The sequence below is a fragment of the Bombyx mandarina genome, chromosome A1 (genome assembly GCF_030267445.1).
Source record: "Bombyx mandarina strain Sakado chromosome A1, ASM3026744v2".
Classification (NCBI taxonomy): Eukaryota; Metazoa; Arthropoda; class Insecta; order Lepidoptera; family Bombycidae; genus Bombyx; species Bombyx mandarina.
Genome location: NC_143234.1, coordinates 4,318,821 through 4,335,445, shown reverse-complemented (window position 1 = coordinate 4,335,445; position 16,625 = coordinate 4,318,821). Strand labels below are relative to the sequence as shown.

General features: G+C 37.9%; 1 protein-coding gene and 1 pseudogene across 8 annotated transcripts in view; both read left to right on the top strand.

Moving 5' to 3' along the window:
* Positions 1–16,625, top strand: part of Cirl (Calcium-independent receptor for alpha-latrotoxin) — a 374,591-nt gene that overhangs the window by 166,322 nt on the left and 191,644 nt on the right. The window lies entirely within an intron of this gene.
* On the top strand, positions 9,149–11,762 carry LOC149499474 (E3 SUMO-protein ligase ZBED1-like; annotated as a pseudogene). The gene is made up of 2 exons (XR_016325638.1): positions 9,149–9,291; positions 9,708–11,762. The product of XR_016325638.1 is annotated as an E3 SUMO-protein ligase ZBED1-like (transcript).

The following is a 16,625-nucleotide window of genomic DNA, read 5'->3' as shown; positions in this document are numbered from 1 at the left end:
AAAAAAAAAACATTCTTGTCCGTTCTTCAATTACTTGAGGTTAACGCGCCATGCATTGGTGGCGATGGTTGGTGGTTCTGCCAACTGGTGGTAGGACCTCTTGTGAGTCCGCATGCGTAGGTACCACCACCCTGCCTATTTCTGCCGTGAAGCAGTCACGCGTTTCGGTTTGAAGGGTGGGGCAGCCGTTGTAACTATACTCATAACCTTTAGAACTTATGCCTCAAGTTGGGTGGCGCATTTACGTTGTAGATGTCTATGGGCTTCAGTATCCACTTAACACCAGGTGGGCTGTGAGCTCGTCCACCCACCTAAGCAATAAATAAAAAAAAATGGCGACCCACGGTGAAGAACCGGCGAGAAACTCAGTGGGCTGTGTCTATATTTTAGTTCGCTCGTCGAACTCTTCGTCGTAATCGACGACAACGAGAACAGTGACCGGTATTAATATGCAAAGCCTTGAATTTGCTTTTTTATATCGATTGACTCGACAATAGGGCGAAGTAAACAGTTTCTTGTTCATAATTTTACTAGCTTCTAGCTTGTTGCTTAGACTTGCAATAGCAGTCACAACTTTTACTATAAAACTGACGTAGAAGTCATTTCTCAAGGCATGTCTCAAAGGGTCTGGCAGCATCTAAGCAATAAAAAAAACCAATTTGTTTCATTTACCTGTCGACTATCAGCTTGATGCATTAGAGCCTGTATTTCAGAATTGACTAACGAAAAAATTAAAAAAATATTTCGGCCAAGCGAAAACAACACCCGGGACATTAGCACCTTTTAATCTAAGCGTCGTATTAAATATTCTTATTTCCACATAAGCGTCCGCACATCCTATTTACATAATTAAACAGGACGATGCTGTAATGGCAAAGGGTTTTTAAAGTACCTTTTGTCGACCACTGTGAATGTTCGCACGATAATTTCGGGTTCTCCGTGCTATGTATATCTTAATTAGGGTAGGATGTTGCTCAAAAATTTCCTTGTTCATAACATAATGGGGCTTCGGGCTGGAGGCTCCAGTGGTCCGAAATGACCGTTTCGCTCTGGATTGTATAGAAAATTTGCACGCACCTGTTTCGTGCTTAAGTGGTCATTGTCATTTTAGTTCGTCGTCTCTTGGTCTATTTTGCAGGATAGCCGTTGGAGCACCATGGTTCCTAAAGAACGTGGATCTCCATGATGACCTGGAGCTTGACTCAGTCAGTAAGTATCTACAGTCGGCGCGGTCACTTTGAAAAGGCGGCACGACATGAAAACCCTCTTGTCGTGGGCGCCGGGAATTACATACCCGATCCTGTAGACCGAATGGTAAACAGTCGACGTCACCCTAATCGCGCATTTCGGATCCTCCCGTTCCATTAACGGTGCTTGTAGGTACCAAAAGCACCCGTTACCGTCCTCGTCGAACCCGTCACTTACGACGAAAGGCTCAACTAGTGAATTAACCCATAAACACAGCCCACTGAGTTTCTCGCCGGATCTTCTCAGTGGGTCGCGTTTTCGATCCGGTGGTAGATTCTGCGAAGCACTGCTCTTGCTAGGGCCAGTGTAAGCCCCGTGAGGTTACCTACTCGTCAAGAAGAAGCTGAAATAGCCTCTCAAGGCTATCAGCATAGGTAGGGGAAAAAAAAGAAAAAAAAGACCCAAGGAATTCATGTATTGTAATCGTGTAATATTATAATTAAGTTATTATCAAATTACAGTGATTATAACAAATTATAATATATTTCTATAAAGACTTCTTTTTAGAGTCTACGTTAGAAATATTAATTTAATTGCGTCAATTACACCTTGATATATTAAGGCGAAGCTTGATCTTGTTCAAAGGTTTTCAGTAAGACGTATGAATGTACTACTTCTACCGACATTAACAAAAAGAAAAAAAAAAAAAAAAGATTCCTTCGTCGTCCTGTCCTTGCTCCTGGCATCATCGACGTCCATAACCAATGATGATCAATCTATCTATATAAAAATGAATTGCTGTTCGTTAGCCTCACTAAAACTCGAGAACGGCTGGACCGATTTGGCTAATTTTGGTCTTGAATTATTTGTGGAAGTCCACAGAAAGTTTAAAAGGTAGATAAATATGAAAATGCTCGGAATTAAATAAGAATAACAATTTGTTTTTCCTTTGATGTGTCCCCCCGTCGGACGGATTCCTTTTGTTTAAGTTTATTTTATACAAAAGTTTAGGTCTTTTATTTATCGATTAAGGCACTATGAAGTCTGCCGGGTCAACTAAAAGGCAGAGTGTGTCACATTGCATACCTTCTAACTCCTGAATCTTCACGTAGCCAATTATATTTTAATTTAAAACTTCTTCATTGAAAACATTTACATAGTAAACAAATGCAACCTTCCCCTTAAACATCTAGATTCGATCCCATAGAGAATATGCAACGTAATCCACTATTGTATAGAGAAATCGATTCCTTTTATTCTCACGACTCCACAATGAATGTATACGTGAATTACCTAACGCTTTGTCCCGATTAAATTCTTTATACCGTTTTTTATACGCATTCGAATGGCCGAGAAATTTTGACGATTGAAAAGGGCAATAATAATAACAAATATCTAATTTTTGCTTATTAATTGTTATTGTGATTAAATTTCGTGGAATTTTTGAGGACAAAAGAGATTCGATCTTATCGAGTATTGAGTTCGACTGTTTCAAGTGAATTAAGCCTTTTAGTGCTGAGCTTAGTTTCGTAAAGTTTGCAAAAATTGCAAAAGGAATCTATGAATTTTTCTAATGTATATAGTTTATTGTCTTTTTTTATATTATCTAATGATGTACAAATTTAATCTTATTTATATATGTATTTTCATATATCCTCTAACTTTCCTAATCCTTCCCTTCCGAATCCGATCCTGTTTTTTTTTTTTTTGATTCCGTAACCCACAATCTTTTATTTTGCTCTGTAGCAAATGCGCAAACCGCCCGAACCAGCAATCAAACAGAAGAAGAAGATATTGCTGACGTAAATGAGAGACGATAACTATTCACTATTAGGTGCTGTACCATCTGCCTACATAGGCGATAAAAAAACCCTAAACACTGTTTATCTACAGCATCAATCTAAGTAATCGCTATCCGTGCGTGGGCGTCATAAAAGGCGACTTAGAGATTGACCGGACAGAGGCATAGTGTGATCGCCAATCAACATTTACCGGTAGTAGGCCGTATTATGAGTGTAAATAAAAAGCAACACAACGCGAATGTAAAGTGAACCTTGTTTGTTTCTCCTATTAGGGTTTTATTTATTTATTTTTTATTGCTTAGATAGGCGGACGAGCTCACAGCCCACCTGGTGTTAGTTAGTTAAGTGGTTACTGGAGCCCATAGCCATCTACAAAGTAAATGCGCCACCCACCTTGAGATATAAGTTCTAAGGTCTCAAGTATAGTTACAGCCCACCCTTCAAACCGAAACGCATTACTGTTTCACGGCAGAAATGGGGTGGTGGTACCTACCCGCGCGGACTCACAAGAGGTCCTACCACCAGTCAAGTCAAACCAGTCGGTCGGCACAACTTTTAAAATTATCATTGCTGTAGTTTGGCTTACAGCTTTACGACTACGGTGAGATTCGCGCAACCCCTGTCTTTGGATGCCGTTCAATTGCCTCGGATAAGAAAGAGACAGATACTATCTATATGAAACGTAGTACATGGCATATCTCAAAATGTGGACGTTCAAATATTGTTTAAAACTTTATTTGCAAGATATCTCAGAATGATTGTTAACGTGATTGAAATTTTTTTAAGATTGATTGAAGATAGATTAAGATAAGATTGATTGATGAAGATTGAGATCAGAAAAAATATATGTATAGATGTATGTATATCTCATTCTTTCATTACGATATTTCCGAAGCAATCCGTCCAGACTTTAAACAGATCCTCGCAGTAGTCGAAATTCGACTATAATTAATTGAAATTAAAAGCTTAAACATTATTATGGTTCTATTGTCAAACACTATTATACTTCTATAATAATACAGATATTAATATATTCTATATAAAACAGATTTCGCCAAAACTACACTATAGAGAAATAATATTAAAGACAAAAACTATTAATCTATTCTCAATTTGACCACATACTTTAAAGAATAACAAAAGTTTCACAATTGACAATACACAAAGAGTATATTTATACGTATGTGTTATGTCAAATACACGGTAGTGTGTGTGTGATGTTTTCTTTATTGATCTATTGTATTTTTTACGCATAATTAAAAAAAAAAATAGCAATCTGCACTCTCTGCACTTCTTCTCTAAGTTCTCTATAAGTGTGGGAAATTTCATACTCCTGCGTCCGCGCAGTTTTCGTAAAAAGGGTTACAAAGTTTTTGCTTGACGTATTAATATAATATAGATAAGCGTCCACTAAGTGTTAAGTGTTTTTTAAGTGTTTTAAATTAAATAGAGTCTTAATTTTTTACTTTGGTACAATTTTATTTATCCCGAACCCCAGCACGTAACAGTACTATTGGGAGACAATTAGTAAAACCTTGCTCGGTGTGATCGACTCATAAGAAGATGAGGGAAATGTGACTCAAATAATGAACTAACAATATCACTAATCCAAATGGTTTTTATCGATTCCCATCGGGATTTAAATATATCGGCGTCATCAATCACAAATATACATTAAGTACAAAAGGTGGTGTGGCATACTAATTGAATGCTGGTTAGAACGGATGTAAAGCGCATAAATCTTACGGAATTACGTTCGGATGCGCATTTACAAAAGCCAAGGCTGTACGTAGGTTGTTTTGTAATTGAGTTACGATGATTTAATTATAAAGGACGCGAAGGGGGGTATGATTTGGTTATTAGGTAAATTATTACTGGATTTCAATTTCGCAAATCAAATATATGTGTAGAAACGCGATCATCTACCTATTTATCAGACAAAGGACTTATTGGACCGACGCGCAAATTAGCGTTTGCGCTAAATGTCAAATTTTAACGTCAACTCCCAATAAAAACATCTTTTTTTTTTTTTTTTGTAGGTAGTAGGTAACGAGATCATAAAGCCAATATTTGTTCGTAACTTGAAAAACATAGATAACCAAAAACAGAGAATATGACAATGAACATGAAATGCAGATAAAATATTAGAACACAGATTAATAATTATGTAGTTCTTTTGTCGGTTCTCTCCAGTCGTAGATATAATTTAAACTACTTTCATTATTTAAGCTCATGTTTTTTGTTTTATTTATCTTTATATTATTTCCAACGTTTATAGTATTCATGGTAGAACATACTTATTTGTTTAACCATTTGACTGACATGTAGGTCACCGGTGCCCTACGTGGCGCGCTGAAGTACTAATGTGGATTTTTGTAATTAAGGCGCCGGAATATCTAGTAGCCTCTGGGAAAGACGAATCCGAATGATACCGAGAATGAATCTATTTTTAAGAAACCTAAAAGACTAAAACATACCAAACAAAATACTGCAAAGTTAGGCAATCCAGGCGCCTTAGTAATAGAAATCGACATATAATTACTTCAGTGCGCCGCGTAGGTCACCGGTGACCTACAGGCAGTCAAAGGCTTAGTCTGTTTGCGTGCACCGATGATAGACACTACGGCTAAACCTTTCCCTGTAATCCCAAGGTAGGCTTCCAGCTACGCAGTGTATGTTAAGTGAGCTCACGGGACTCGATCTTAAAGACTTGCTAACACTGGCCCCAGCAAGAGCAGTGCTTCACAGAATCTACCACCGGAGCGGAATTATAACAAATCGGAATCGAAGATCCGGCTACACACTCAGTGTGTTCGATGAAACACGGGATTTTATTTCGAGATCAGAAAGAAGGCTAAGTCACAGTAAGGCCCACAAACTATACCTTTCTAGTTTATCCAACTTGATTTGTCAGCCAACGAAAAACAAAATTAGATAAATTTGATACTGTAATATTCTGATTGTAAAAACCGGAAACAATTGTAGAACGCGCTACAAAACGGAAATACGTTTGCGTATTTCCCATTAAAACCCCACCTGATTTCAGCGCTTCCCAATTCCCCTTTCCCCCCATCGGCGATTAAGTTCAGGAACCCTGCCTATGATGGATAACCGGAACTTGCTGTGCTCCGGAATTATTGTCTATCGTTTGCCAGGACGGAGTCAGGTGAGGTTATGGATGCGACCCCCCCCCCCCCCAAATGTAATTAATTCTTGTGATTAATGCATTCAAACAAATAAACGTTTGTTTGTATGTTAGAAGCATAAAAATGGATTGTCTAAAGCTGAAATGTTTCCTATTTCATTTGAGTATTGCAATGTATTAAAAAAAGCGCGTTCTAAAAAAAATAGTTTTATAAAAGTAAGGAAGGAAGTGCTCCCACGCCATTATTATTATGTGTCGTTGAAATTTCATTGATTTATTAATTTAAAGTATTTTTAACTGATTTTTAATTTCAAAGCAAAACAAAACTTCGATTCTGAGCTAATTTTACTTTTATTTAATTCGTTTAATACAGAATCGAATAATGTTAAAAAAAAGTTATAGCTTTGTTGTATTATTATTTACTTTATAAGTTGTAGTAAAATTGTATTTAAACTGTAGATAAATAATCATATTTATCTATACTTTTAAATAGATTTCTGCTTTCGGCTCTGTTCTCAATTCTGTGAATGTTCTTTGTTTGAACTTATTTAAATTATGACTGGAAGTCGTGGCAGTCATTTATATCATGCAGAGTTGGGCGTTCTGCAGTTATTCCACTTTTTTCTCTGTCCTACGAATTAAATATGGTCTGAAAACAGTTTCCGTTTACTCAAATTATTTTGTTTTCCATGTAGCCCGGTATAATGTAAATGGCTGTGATTTTTTTAAGTCTTAACACGAGTGTAATTTATTAATTCATTTGGTAAGCTATCGCAATAAATCCAAAATTCACACTGTCGTATATTCATTTCTGTACCAAGTATTACTCTCGCCGGTTACGAAGAGTTTGACGTGCAAATTAGCCAATAGACACAACCCACTGAGTTTCTCGCCGGATCTCCTCAGTGGGTCGCAATTCCGAACCGGTGGTACATTCTACGAAGCGCTACTGTTGTTAGGGCCAGTATTAGCAACGTTCTCACGTTGAAACCATCTCATCTACCTCAACCGGAATAGCACCTTATGCTACCAGCGAATAGGTATGATATTTGAATAAATAATACAGCTACCTTCCTTTGACAAATACCCATAAAGTACTTCACGTACTATCACATCACTGCTTAGGGCTTCTCACTCGGCGAAGTATTTCTAAACCAAAATCCTATAACTTAAAATCAACTGTAGTAAAATCAAGATTATTTTGGCAAGACCGCCTGACTTCGGTATCGTGACTTTCAATCAATATTTTAATAATTTCTTACCCAAGTTCATACAAAACACGATGAAACACGTCTAAGAGAAATTCCCCATACAGACCCTAATCTGGTTCGTATAGAGCCTGATCCCACTGCACACAGAAGCACGTTGATCTAAGCCACGAAGACAAAGTTGGATCGAAACCGGGGTTGAAGTTTAAATAAACGAACGGCAGTGAAACGCCAAGAGGATGATAATGTTGGTAAAACTTTGCGGTTTACATACTAAGGTATTGGATGGACCGTAATCTATAGTCGAGATCTTGTTAGAAATACAAGATATTAAGTGAGTAAGAGCAGATACTGTCTAAAACCTGTCTAAAGAGGTAGGACCTCTTGTGAGTCCGCGCGGGTAGGTACCACCACCCTGCCTATTTCTGCCGTGAAGCAGTAATGCGTTTCGGTTTGAAGGGTGGGGCAGTCACTGTAACTATACTTGAGACCTTAAAACTTATGTCTCAAGGTGGGTGGCGCATTTAGGTTGTAGATGTCTATGGGCTCCAGTAACCAATTAATAACACCAGGTGGACTGTGAGCTCGTCCACCCATCTAAGCAATAAAAAAAAAACACTGCATCTTTCCACATTGCGTTTCCAAACATTTTCCTAATCACTTAGCAATTGAACGAATTATTTACTGTATTTCTTCGGAACTATAACATGTCCTTCTTTAAACGAGATATCGCTATGTTCCTAGCATTGTTGTTATCCATGATCGACTATCCCACAGACACAACCCGGTGAGTTTCTCATCGGATCTTCTCGCGGGTCGCGTTTCAGACCCGGTGGTAGATTCGGCGAAGCACTGCGCTTGCGAGGGTTAGTGTTAGCAACTTCGTTAAGTTTGAGCCCCCTTAGCTCACCTACTTGTTAGGGTTACGCTGAAATCGCCTCTCAAGGCCATCAGCTTTGGTAGGAAAAAAAAAGATCGACTGTAACAACCATCAGAACATTTTTTTTTTATCTAGTATCAAATGGAAATGAGGAGGCCAGTGGCCAAGACGCTCCTTACTTATAAATATGATGGTTTAAAAAATGCCTTTGCGTGTATTGTAATTTTTTTATCGACATTGCGGCATAAAACGCGGCATGCGGACCTGTGTATGCGGATTATTCTTAAACATCGCCTCAAGAAGCACAAACAGTAAACAGGAGAGAGCGTCGATGATATTGCTCTGCGCATACCTTCATATCATAGGAGTATTATATATACTGTTTAAAATCTAAACTAAATTTATGCTAAAGATCATGCACTAAACATCTCCGGTATTTGGTTAGTTTTGTGCTGAAGTGCTGAATACGTGGTTAGTAACAAACTTTGCAGCGACTATACGATTTGTGCACCCAGTGGTCAAACGTAACAAGTGTACGATCACACGCTTTCCTAACGTTTGTGAGGCGGGTGAATGGAAATTCCACAAAGTATGCGAAAAATACAAATACTAATAAAACAAATAAGAATAATAATAAAAATCATTTATTGCCTTTCACATCATAAAATGAAATACAAAAAAAAGAAAAGAAAAAAAAAAGAGAAAAAGGCAAAAGGAGGTGGCTCAGCTTAGCGATGGACGATATACATCGATTTATTTAAAATACTCGATGTATAGTAACGATGCATCGTCTTGAACCGATGTATTGTAAATACTTCAACATCGAATATATATCGATGTTTTTCATTCGATGCATCGATTAGGTACGCAAATTATGAGATTACTATACTATGAGTGAAAAGAGAAACGAAACGTTATAATCAGTGCTGCCAATATTAATTAAACCAAAACAACAATATGGCCGACCGAGTTTCTGCTGTGTAAATGTATATTGTGTTTTTGTTACGATACGAGTTTTTGCCTTGTTTAAATCTAAAAAAGAAACTAATTTATGAACAGGTATGTCAGGTATGTGTATTAATAAATAGAATAATGTATTTAGTGATAATGATAATGGTTTTGCTAGTGAAACTTTACTGGAAATGACACATTGTTTTGTTGTCAAAAAGTACAAAGCAATTATTATATTTTACGTTTTATATTGCGCGTGCTTATAACTAAGATATAAAAGAGAAGATTATGTACCTACTTTACGACGAATGCATTAATTTCGCAATATGATACGATTTGATTGAAAGGTTATATTTTTTACCGTGAAATAATAATACTATATATTGTAGTGATGCCAAGTTATCGATAATTACTATATTAATATTATCGATTAAAATGCGGCTTATACTTATTTGTATTCTACTAGGCAGTTAATAGGTATTATTATAAATTCCCTGTAAACAGTCCTATATAGTTTTGTTTTTTACTTTCAGTTATAATGGGACCTAAGAAAAAAAGTTCCGTTTGGCAGTTCTTTAACAAAATTGACGATAAGAAAACGAAATGCAAACTATGTCAAAAGGAAATTAAGTCTGCTGGAAACACTACGAACTTAATTGGACATATTCGTAATGTTCATAAGGCTGCTTATCTCGAAATTCAGCGGAAACAAACTACATTCAATGCAGTAACTACTACAGACGAAATATCGAATCCTCTGGATCTGGATACCAAAGTTACGCCTTATAATAAAATGGATGATGGAGTACTTCAGTTTCAACCTGTTCCAAGTTGCAGTGGCAGTCAAAGATCCGGTGCACCGTTACCAAAAACCGTAAATGAAACCATTGATTCAGACTTAGACGAAAACGTTACACCTTTAAAACGCCAAAGAACAATACAGGCCGCTTTTAAAGATATTTCCTCTTACTCAGAATCTGGAGCGAAGACAAGGAAACTGAACAACTGTTTGTTATTCATGATTTGCAAAGACCATCAGCCATTCTCAATCGTTGAAAACGAAGGCTTCAAAACTCTAATGAAAACAGTTGCTCCTCAATATAAGCTCCCGAGTAGAACAACTCTAAGACGCTGGCTGGACGATAAATATGAAGTAATTTCAGAAACAATTAAGAAAATGTTGTCCTCTATAGAAGATATAACCCTAACAACAGATATTTGGTCGGATACCTTGAATATGAAAAGTTTTTTGGGCATCACACACATTTCGGAATAGACATTGAACTATATTCAGTCACCTTAGGTGTGTACGAATTGGATGAAAGACATACATCAGATTATCTTTCTGAAATTCTCTTAAAGGTATGTCAAGACTGGAAAATCGATCAAGAGAATGTAACAGCTGTTGTTACTGACAACGCAGCCAATATAGTTAAGGCGATCGAATTAGCGTTTGGTAGAAGGAAACACATCCCATGTTTTGCCCATACTCTGAATTTGGTGGCTGAAGGCACAATGATATGTATTGAGTGGAGAAACATTGTTTCTAAAGTAAAATCAATAGTGACTTGGTTTAAACAGAGTTGCATTGCTAGTGATGAATTACGTAAAGCTACTGCTGCGGCTACGGAGTCTTCTGCTGGAGCAGCTGAGGTAAAATTAATACAAAGCGTGGATACTCGCTGGAACAGTACATATTATATGTTACAAAGATTTCTAGAACTCCGTAGTGTCATAAATGATATTCTCTTCCGCCACCCTAGAGCACCTGCAATGCTGAGTGCATCGGAAATATCTACTGTATCGTCTGTCATCATGGTATTGCGACCCTTAGAAGCGGCTACAAAAGAAATTTCAGGTGATAAATACTGCACAAGTAGTAAAATTATTCCCTTAGTTCGTTGCATGCTCTCTAAAATAACTTCAGCTGTTATAGAAGATCCCGTAGCGAAAGAGGTGCAGAAACTTGCTATTAATGAAATAAATAAAAGAATGGGTTCAATAGAACATGTGAATGCTCTGGCTATCGCAAGTATTTTAGATCCACGGTTTAAAAGAATGCATTTCAATGATCCGATAGCTTGTTCGAATGCTGTTACGAAAATTAAAGATTTAATGAAGAAGAATTTGCATAGCAATGAAGAACCTGAGTCCGATTCTGACAAGTCCGATAAAAATGAAGAGGCCTTTTCATTATGGACTGATCACCATAAGTTAGTGCATCGTAACTGGAAAATTAACAAATCTGAAGACGTTTTGTCTGACGAACTTTCCGTTTATCTCCGAACTCCTGTTGGAAGACTTAAAGAAAATCCGTTAGAAATTTGGAGAGATTACAAAATACAATTCCCGAAGCTGTACAAAATAGCTTTTAAGTATTTAACAATAGTTGGCACGTCAGTCCCTTCAGAAAGACTTTTTTCACAGGCAGGGCTAGTTATGACTGAACAAAGAAACCGGCTGAAGGGGAAGAGATTAAGCAAACTTTTGTTTTTACATAGCATTGACAAAAAATATTGGAATATGTAAAAAAAATGTGTTGTCTCGGTGATTTTTAATTTTAATACATATATTTCCTGATTAATACATATTTTTGTTTTAATTAATGCCTAACCTAAAACAATCGATATATAAGAAACATCGATGTATTTCCCAATACATCGTATTACCATCGATGTGACCGATCGATGCATCACATCGAAAAAAACATCGATGTATATTTTAAACGTCCATCCCTAGCTCAGCTATTGCTGTTCAAGGTTGATAAATCGAACAGCGCTGATTTTCAGTCACCCCCGTTTCCCTTTGGTTCTTTGCGGGAATGAAGGCTAGGTACGTGTGTACATACTTAGAATACAAACAAAATTCGCCTTTATTTATAATAACTTTTACGGTTTATTCTCGTGTTTATTATTGTCATTACATTATGTCCGACGTTTCGAATGGTTTGCAGTTTTTGTTTTTAAGATTTCGCAAAAATCGAAGAAAATACTTGACTTTTAATTATTATATTTGCTTAGGTCGGTAGACGAGCTCACGGCTCCCCTGGTGTTAAGCGGTTACCGGAGCCCATAGACATCTACAACGTAAATCCCGCCACCTACCTTGAGATACAAGTTGTAAGGTCTCAGTATCCACTTCGATAAAGCGGCACGACACGAGAACCCTCTCATCGTGGCCGCCGGTAACCACATTCCCGATACTGCGGACAGAATGGAAAGCAGTCGATGTCGCCCAAAACACGTCATCTCGGATCCTTCCGATCCACTAACGGTGCTTCTAGGTACTTCAAGCACCGGTCACCGTTCTCGTCGAACCCGTCGCTTGCGACGAAGGGCTCGACGAGTAAATTAACTCTCAGACACAGCCCACTGAGTTTCTCGCCGGACCTTCTCAGTGGGTCGCGTTTCCGATCCGGTGGTAGATTCTGCGAAGCACGGCTCTTGCTAGGGTTCGTGTTAGCAACGTCATCAGGTTTGAGCCCCGTGAGCTCACCTACAAACGTTAGGGTTACGCTGAAATAGCCTCTCAAGGGTCTCAGCTTAGGTAGGAAAAAAAAAAATTTTCAGTATAGTTCCTAATCTTTAAGTGTAACTTTTATCACTCATTAAGTCAATATGTCAATCGCGGCTGCTCTATCGCTCTATCTCTATATCTGTATAGCAATGTTGCTACTGTAGAGTCTGTAAAACACAGCAAAATTAACGTTTTTTTTACTTTATTTTTTCAGGTACGTGAAAAAGCAACTAGATACTCACCATGAAAAATGAATGTAATCTTAACTGAGGTAACGTAAAAAATACTAAATACTGATTTTTATTTTATTTTTAATATATTTTTTTCCTACCTATGCTGATAGCTTTGAGAGGCTATTTCAGCTTCTCCTTAACATGTAAGTGAGCTCACAGGGCTCAAACCGGGAGTGTTGCTAACACTGGCCCTAGCAAGAGCAGTGCTACGCAGAATCGGAAATACGAACCACTGAGAAGATCGGCGAGAAACTCAGTGGGCTGTGTCTATGGGTTAATTCACTCGTTGAGCCCTTCGTCTCAAGCGACGGGTTCGACGAGGGCGGTGACCGGTGTTGGAAGGATCCGTAATGATGTGTTTATGGCGACGTCTACATTACTACGAGACAATTTCAAAGACGTTTCAAGGTGGGTGGCGGCATTTACGTTGTAGATGTCTATAAATTCCGGTAATCACTTAAAACCATGTAGATCCTGAGCTAGTCCACCCATCTAGGCAATAAATAAAAATAATCCTTGAATACAAAACTGCATTGCGCAAACTTCAGAAGCAGCAAATACACAAATGAAATTCCAAAACGTATACAGGACTCGTACAGCAAACAAACCCGGATTCCCCTAAAAGCGTCTCGCGCCATTTGTATCAATTACGATCATCGATTGAACTCCTTACACCATAACTCTTAATTGTAGCCCCTATGTACGACGGCCATCAAGAAATGAATATTCACAATTGCTGTTACTAACAAGAAAATGTAAGAAGAATTATTCGTTTGTTTACTAATAGCTCAACTAATACAGAAGTCGTGGCAAAGATAAATATACATCAAGACATTCATAAACTGGGAGCAGATGAGATCATGATCTATTCGGTTTTTGCGGTCACCGGAGACCATCATCATCATTACATAACACCAACAATTTGAATTTTTCCCTACCTATTAGTAGCTATTATTACCTCGCATCGTTTCCTCACTGTTGAGGGTCGTGACCATTATATGTCGACAGGATTTTGCTCCTTGTAATGTCCCGCCAGCGCCTCCGATCATTGGCCGCATGAAGGGCATCGTGGAATGGGATCTTTAGTGTGGTGCGGATTTGGTCGAACCACCTTGTCGTACTGCGCCCGCGCGGTTTATTCCCTCGATCTTCCCTGTCTGTCTATTATTACCTATTAGTACCTATTATCAGCTAGTAGCCTCGAGGGGTTATGCCTAGGTTCACCGAACGTGTTGGCGAGCTGATTGGGCTCGGCTTGGGGGTTTTTGCTAACATCTGCCTTACGAAGAGCAGTGCTTCGCTGAATCTACCACCGGATCGGAATCGCGACTCACTGAGAAGGTCTGGCGAGAAACTCAGTGGGCTGTGTCTGTAGGTTTTCACGTCGAACCCTTCGTCGCATCCGACAGTTTTGACGAGAACGGTGACCGGTGCTGGGAATGCCTAAAAGCACCGATAGTGGATCGGGAGGATCCGAAATGACGTGTTTTGGGATAATGGCGATTGTTTAGTAGTACTTCGTAGTCTGGATCCGGTATGTAGTTATCGGCGGTCACGATAAGGGGTTATCGTGTCGCGTCGCTTTTCCGAGTTTCCATACCAAGAAGTACAAACTGGTACGTCCTACCCACAGTGATTCGGTACACGAACATAAGGCCCGATGGTGAGTGGTTACCGTCAGCAACGCTAAAGGCACAGCCAAGCCGCTCTGCCTATCGCTGAAACATTGGTCCTATATACTATATTGTCATATAAATATTGCTCTAACACTAATATCACTAGAACCTATTTAACCATCTGACTTCGAAATCTAAACTAAATTAGTTCAAAAGCAGAAACGCATCTGCCCGAAAGACACTAAAAACCCTAAAAATAAATATATAAAAAACAACACATGTCAATCTAATTTATAGGTAAAAGTAATATGAACTTTAAATTAGACGCCTAAGGTTGGAAATTGTTTGTTTCCATAAAACAAATACAATGTGTTCCCTTGCGTCCCTCAGTTACGGGTAATTTGTAGCAGACGATGTACTTACGATTAAACTAAAAATAATTCACTTAATAGAAACAACAAGAATACGATAACATTTTCTGAAATAACGTATGCTTGTCGAGAAATTGAATAAACATGATTGTAGGGCTGTCGCCAAGGGCACGTTCTAGTGGGTACCGCGGTCCTGTCTAACGCAACCTCTAAGCCACCATGTGTTCCGTAGGACATAGTCATGTTTCTAATCTAGAACCTCGATAATCGCTTAACAACTGGCAGGCCGTGAACAAGTCTGCCCATCACATACACTTCCTGTAAGTAACATTAAAAACCGTCAGCATTTTATCCGAAAAACAATTATTTTATCTTAAAAAACAACGCAAAGTTACCCTGTCAATTCCGAATTGAATAAAAAAGTAGGTCTTGTCGTTTAAAATTCACAATTAACCGGCTGTCATTCAATACACTGTTCATTGATCCACCCTCCAATCAAGCGTCGCCGTGCAAATAAACATATTTGAATAAATAAACGCGCCTGCCAGCCCTGCGTCGGGCAATTTGGCGGCAAAGCGTTCGACATCAAAGGGCGCTACGTCGCCCCAGCTAGGGTCACCACTTTATTGATTTTGAACGTGATATTAAATCGTCGTGCGTAAATAATCTATATTTATCTTCTTGTGTTTTTTTAAATTTATCTGTCAAAAGTTTGTCAAAGTTTTTATCAACCAAGTGATTGTTCATTATTATCTATCAACTGCCAACAATTATTTGAAAGTTTAAAAATAAAATATTATGCTCGGGATTTGATTCATCTTGGACGCAGTTCGTGAATACTTTTTGGGCTTTTAACAAGCTTTTTTAGTTTGATCTATGTCCATAAATGTAACGGACTCTTTTAGCTGCGTCATTACGAACTTCAACACGTCCGAATAACTTAAGCAGTTGCTATAGCATTAAAGATAATACAATAAATTTATCACTTAAGTTTGACCAGGAGTATCAAGCCCCAAAAGATGATTAGTTTAATTTATATCTCGGTGTGTTATTATTGAGGGACGATTTTTTTAAACTAGTTTTTTTGATTGCGTAGAAAACTTGGCACGTAGATTTCTGGACATAATCGCATGGCTCGATGGAAATACGCAACGTTACTCATACTTTAGGCTACGGACGCTTCATAATACTTCATCTATATATTAATTAGCGAAGCAAAAACTTTATACCGCTTTTTACGAACATTGCGCGTTACGGAGGAATATGTAATTTCCTACACTTATACAGAGAAGGAGTGCAGAATGCTATTTTTTTTAAATTATGCATAAAAAATGTACTAAATCAATAAAAAAAGCATTACACACACTACCGTGTTTTTGACACAACACACATATCTCTGTGTTCATTGTCAAACCTTTGTTAATGTTTAAAGTCTGTGGTCAAATTAAGAATAGATTAATATTGTTTGTCAATAATACTTCTTCTATACTTAATATTATAAAGAGGAAAGATTTGTTTGTTTGTTTGTATTGAATAGGCTTCGAAACTACTAAACCGATTTGAAAAATTCTTTCACTGTTTGGAAGCTATACTATTCCCGAGTGACATAGAATATAATCTTTTTTGAAAAAAATTAGGGATCCTTACTAAAACTCCAATAATGTAAGCCAAGGTGTAAAAATATTACCTAAAATATTCTTTACATCGCGTGCCCT